Genomic DNA, 5,011 nt, shown 5'->3' with positions numbered 1-5,011 from the left:
ACCACCACCACCACCATAATTGTTACTACCACTACCTTTATGAAGATCACAATCACTATCGTCATCATCATCACTATGCTCACCAGCATCATTATAATCTTTACCAACATCTCCATCATAATTACCACCATCACCGCCTCCACCACATCTCTTACCAACATTATCATCAATGTCATCATGTTTATCGTCATCTCCATGATGATCAACATCATTACTACTCAGCAAATTATATTCAACTCCGCCCCCACCTCCACTGCCATACAATCATTGACCACGATACTACGAGCAATAACACCACCACCATCACCATCACCATCACCATCACCACCATCACCACAACCACCATCCTCCTCTTCTTCGCTGACACTTCTTTTTCACCCGTCATTTGCCTCTATTCCCTCCCACCTCTACTGTCCTCTCCTGATCGTCATCATTGTCATCATCAGCATGATCGTCATTGACATCGTCATTATTAACTTCTATTAATGATTTTTGCCTTCGTCAGAGGGCGTGAAATTTTACTGTGAGGAATACGGTCGGTTTAATGGACATCCATATATGGCTTGTACTTAATTTTATCGATTCGCTCCCTTATTCTCACCATCCCTGAACAAAAGGAAATACGTATATTGGCCTTAGTAGAATTTGAACTGGCAAGTTAAAGGGAGGTAATTAAATAGCACATCATCTGTGTTTTTTCTAACACTGCTTATAGTATCATACACGTTCATTTCGTGTTATGTGCATTAGTGTTAATGGAAATTTCATTTCTATCATTTTACTCATAGCGTAATCCGAAGAAGAAGTTCAAAAGAAGTTCATTCCCTCACCACCTCCCATGATGTATCTGCAGAACTTCCGATACGGCAGTAGTAAAATGATGGGAAAAGAAACTGAGATGTACCGCAACAAGATAACGAATGATCTTCAATCCGAACATCAAGTCTGGAATCTTGCTACAGAGTGGGCACCATTAGAAGCATCCTAGTGCTAAGTGATAGCATTAAAGTGGGTGAGAAATTGCTTTCTAAACTTCAGGAGGTTGAATCAAATGAATCACCGATGTTTCCTCACAGTGTTCGTGCTGTTCCTCCTCCTCAGATACTTGCGCAATCAGCTTATTACGTATCATCTGCGCTTGAGCTTTCGTCCCACCTTCTGTTTTAACGACGATGTATATACAGTGCAATACATTAACCCTCACCCAATAAAGTAGGTATTTCATTTAAGTGAATGTCTGACAGAGATGTTCCCAACTCTTCCTTGGATAGAACAAAGACGTCGTGCCATTGACATAGCAAGGCCGATATACCCCCACCACCGCTCATTGAGCACCTCTACGATTGATATGGGTAGACTGACTCCTGTCTTGAGGTCAAAATACTTCAAAACTCTTTTTGTTTTAGCAAAATATTCTTTATTGTGGTATTTTTAGATCGGAAAGAAAGAAAAAAAAAATTTGCGAAAGATAGTGTTTAGTTACCGATATTTTCTGTCGAAATTAATCTCTTATTCTCTGTTTTTGTTTTGTGCTTGTTGGAATGTTATTCTTTTCATTTTCTGGCGTTTCTATGTTCAATAGTGCAATAATATACTTCAAATGTTTTCTGTTTGTTTTGTAGTTATTTTTCTTTGTTCATTGTTATGTTTTTTAGAGGCAAATCCTGAAAAAGAAGCCAAATTTTGCATCGGCGTTAGATTGTAAAATAACATGAAAATATTTTTAAAGAAATAAAAACCTATTCGGTTATAGACAAGGTTGAAGGAAAAGAGATTTTAAAAAAATGTGGTGAATCCTTTGAAGAACTCATAAAGACAAAATTAAACGTTGTTCTGTAACAAAATAAGTTGCCTCTTACACGTTTTAATTCACCAAAAATGTTAGAGGTAAAAATAGATTACATAAATTCAAGTGTGTCTGTTCAGTGTTTAAAATATTACAATAACATCAAAAGTTCATTTTTGTTTCAAATTAGTAATAATTATATCTATTGAACACTTAGTTACAAATTATGAACATTGGATGTTGATAGTAACGAAACAATAATGACTTTTGAAATTAAATGTTACAGAAATATCCTCCACATTCCTGAGTGTGTGATGATAGAAGATTACTAAATGAAGTTGCTTGATCACATAACACAACACTATAACATGTTACTCTAGAGAATATAGTTATTCATAGACAAACTCCTTTTAAAATAGGTATCGCAAGAATACAGCGGACGGGATTGACTAAGCGCAAGCAAATAATAAGAGAATGCTGCTGGAAAATATGAGGTTGGCAAGTAGATTACAGGTAAGTTCACCGCCATCAATTCACCGTGAGGAAAGTTTACCGAGACGTGTATCCATAGCATCTCACTGGTAATAGTTAAAAACTATTTTATTGAATAAAAGAGAGAAAAAACCGTGAATTGATGACGGTGAACTTTCTCTGCGGTGAATTGATGACTGAAGTTATTGGACATGTGGAAGCTGACTCGAATATAGGAAGAGGGACCATGTCTCTCGCTATATAAGTTCAGCCTCATCAAAACACTAACATTTATGAGGATACTGACCTGTGGTTTAGATTCGGATTGGATACAACAACACGTTTTGAAAAAATTCAGGTCATTGTGTATATAAAGTAGCTATCAGCATGACCATGTGTAGTGGGACGCATGCAACTATGATTGAAAGTGACTAGGAGATATGTCTCATTCTGTAGGTTCGGATTGAATAGGGTGCAGTTTTGTTTCGGTGTCTTTCGTATCTCAACTGTTATTAGGAGCTTCTTGGAACAAACCACTATCTTACATGAATTGCCGAATGACTTAGTGATTGAACTGCAGCCTGGTAAGCTTTTTGACATTTTAATGTGTCGTTGAACATCTACGTGGGTGTATATATATATATATATATATATATATATATATACACACACACACACACACACACAAATATGGAAATTGCTTTCGTTGAACTGTGGAGTATCAGACGAGTATATTTAGCATATCTAATACATACTGGCACACCTCGAACTACCAAGAAATTGCCACCAAATCTCCCTCGAATATTATTACCCTTATCGTCTTCAGAATATAGTTAACGGATAAATCAATAATGAATATAATATCCAATAAATGAAGACTGTGTAGTTGTGAGACTAAAACACTGGCTGAGTATTATGCATTCTATGCACGGAAATCATTCTCTTAATATGTACGAGCCCCATCAGAGAACGGCAGTGGGTACGAACCTGTACAAAGCGGGCTCCCAATCATCTATAAAGATAAGTTTCGCACAAAGTTCTTAAAATATATTCTTTTATTCTTTCATTCTTTTACTTGTTTCAGTCATTTGACTGTGGCCATGCTGGAGCACCACCTTTAGTCGGGCAAATCAACCCCAGGACTTATTCTGTGGAAGCCTAGTACTTATTCTATCGGTCTCTTTTGCCGAACCGCTAGGTTACGGGGACGTAAACACACCAGCATTGGTTGTCAAGCGATGTTGGGGGACAAACACATACATACAAACACATACACACACACACATATATATATATATATATATCTATATATATACGACGAGCTTCTTTCAGTTTCCGTCTACCAAATCCACTCACAAGGCTTTGGTCAGCCCGAGGCTATAGTAGAAGACACTTGCCCAAGGTGCCACGCAGTGGGACTGAACCCGGAACGATGTGGTTCGTAAGCAAGCTACTTACCACACAGCCACTCCTACGTCTATATATTCACTACTAAACAATAAATTTGTAAATAAAGCAGAAAAATACACAATTTTACACAAATGACAGCGTTAAAAAGAGATTTTCTTTGGAAATGTCCTCAGAATATACTTTAAGTTAAAAGTTTCATAGGCAAATACAAATTTCGTATATATATCAAGAATTTAAAAAAAGAAATTCTCTAATATAACATTAAAATCATGTTTATGGATGTAAACGACTTTATCTTAATTCACGATATCATTTTGGCACCAGGAAAGATGCATCTTACCAGGACACGGAGCATCTAACATTCTAAGTTATACACAAACCAATAAATCCGTTAGTAAATAGGAATCGACACTACGCTAGAAACATAGACTTTCGAAATGAAATCTGGTAGCCATACAATATTAATATAAATGCACGCGTGTGCACTAACACTCCCCACTACCACTACCACCACCACCACCACCACCACACACACTTTGTATCTTCAACAATCACACTGACAGCACATTTATACTGCACGAAAGTAACTACCACGACTCTTATGTAGACAGCACCTTTTGTGCATCATACCAGGCTATCGCTACCGCGCATTCTTTAAATTTCTTCCCGAGATATAATCAAAACAGTGTACTCTCACGTCAATAAAGAAAGCAATAAGACTTTTACAAACTTCAAAAAGACACAAAAAAAACTCCATCGATTGAACGACTTCCTCTAAGAAAAAGTATCAAGGCTTCACTAACCCACCCATCTCCAACTCCAAATGACAGCACAGATTCAGACAGTCACTCTGTTCCTGAGTCGTTTTCAGAAAATACACGACGGCTTCAACAGCAAAAAGTTACGTCTCTTATTCATTTTAATTACTATCGACACTAGCAAAGCTTTCGACTCCTTTTTTCACTCATACAAATCTGCTCAGCACAAAACGCTGGATAAAAAGACGAGATACTCACGATTTGAACGGCTTTTGAAACTGGATCTTCTCTAACAGAGCCGATTTGGGGCTAAACAACAACAAAACCAACTCTTATATTCGCTCTATATTTCTACTTTCACTTTCATTTCTTACGATGTCTCTTCACATTCATTCACCTCTCATTGATATCATGTCTTTCTCTACTTGTCTCTTATATAATTTTTCACACCATTCCTACCACACTTCTCTCTATCTAGCTACCTATCACTCTGTATTCCTACCACACACACACACACACATATATACATATATACATATATATATATATATATATATATATATATATATATATATATATATATATA

General features: G+C 36.7%; 1 long non-coding RNA gene across 2 annotated transcripts in view; it reads right to left on the bottom strand.

The window, feature by feature from the left end:
* The window catches only part of LOC128251003 (uncharacterized), a 43,632-nt gene that overhangs the window by 5,061 nt on the left and 33,560 nt on the right, over nucleotides 1-5,011 (bottom strand). For both annotated transcript variants that reach the window (XR_008266918.1, XR_008266917.1), the window contains exon 3: nucleotides 1,484-1,664. This is a non-coding gene — a long non-coding RNA (uncharacterized LOC128251003). The remainder of the gene's footprint in view (nucleotides 1-1,483; nucleotides 1,665-5,011) is intronic.

This window comes from Octopus bimaculoides, chromosome 2, assembly GCF_001194135.2.
Source record: "Octopus bimaculoides isolate UCB-OBI-ISO-001 chromosome 2, ASM119413v2, whole genome shotgun sequence".
Taxonomy (NCBI): domain Eukaryota; kingdom Metazoa; phylum Mollusca; class Cephalopoda; order Octopoda; family Octopodidae; genus Octopus; species Octopus bimaculoides.
This window is presented reverse-complemented; position numbering and strand designations above follow the sequence as displayed.